This window comes from Zootoca vivipara, chromosome 5, assembly GCF_963506605.1.
Source record: "Zootoca vivipara chromosome 5, rZooViv1.1, whole genome shotgun sequence".
In the NCBI taxonomy this organism is placed as follows: Eukaryota; Metazoa; Chordata; class Lepidosauria; order Squamata; family Lacertidae; genus Zootoca; species Zootoca vivipara.
Window position 1 is genome coordinate 26,205,412 of NC_083280.1, and position 1,120 is coordinate 26,206,531.

Consider the following 1,120-nt stretch of genomic DNA (forward strand, 5'->3'; position numbering starts at 1 on the left):
TATTGCCAAAAAGAAAAAACCACCCACTGCTTAAAAATGCTATTTTGATGCAGCTAATAGATCACTGTATAAATATAAGTGTTAATTATAAATAATAGTTAAAATAAACTGCATACTTTCCAGATCACCAACAGGCTTAGTAGCAAAGCGGCAGAAATCCAACCCTTTATTCACTGCTGCAGTTGAAAAGCCTAGAAGGAGACTAGATTACTGCTCTCCAAGTGCCTTTTAAGGATTGTATTCTATATGATGGTGTGCCAATATAATGCCTGCCTTTTTAAATATTTTATACTGTAACAAATATTTTATACAGTAACAAAAAGAAAGATTTTTGCTACGGTTTTGTACTGCATTGTTTTGTACTGCATTGTTGTGTAACTGTTTTGTTCAGTTGTATATTTTTGGGAAGCCACATTGAGCATGTCAATGGTAACACAGCTATCTAACCTACTAAATCACTAAATAAAGTAATTGGCAATGGTGCTAAGCAGCGCTGTGCATGCACACCCAGTGTAGGACTGTGTGTGCAAATTTGGCTTAAAACACAACTAGCTTGTTCTTTTTCTCAATTTGGATTGAACTGGCTCGGTGAGAAATGAATCAAGACACAGTATTTCCTAAGAAATGATGGTTTCCAAACCGAGATCAAAACCTGCTTCTCTTGAGCAGCCATACCAACTATGGTGATGGTATCTACAGAAGTGTCCTAACTGGTGCAGTTTGGAATGTTTTGGTCCACCATCTCGATTCAAAATGATATCCAAACCAGCTCCTCCATCTCAGGAACTGTCATGCCACGTTTTGTGCCAATAGGCATCTGAACATATAGAAAACAGATGGAAAAACACCACTTTCCAACATATATAACAGAAGATTATGAAGAAAGCATACCTCAGGAGTAACTTTGTGTTTCCCTTATTTTGAAGGATGTGTTGCTTCTTTTTTTGCGCCGGCGTGGGGGGTGGGGACTTCTTAAGTGCACTGAGGTTTAAAACTATGTCAGAAACACAGGAGATCTTTCTCTTATCTGCCAGGCAACAACAACACAGCTCAGTTTCTTTCCCTGTTCATAAATCCAGGCTTTTGAAAATATTACAAGATTTTCAGCTTAGAATGTGTT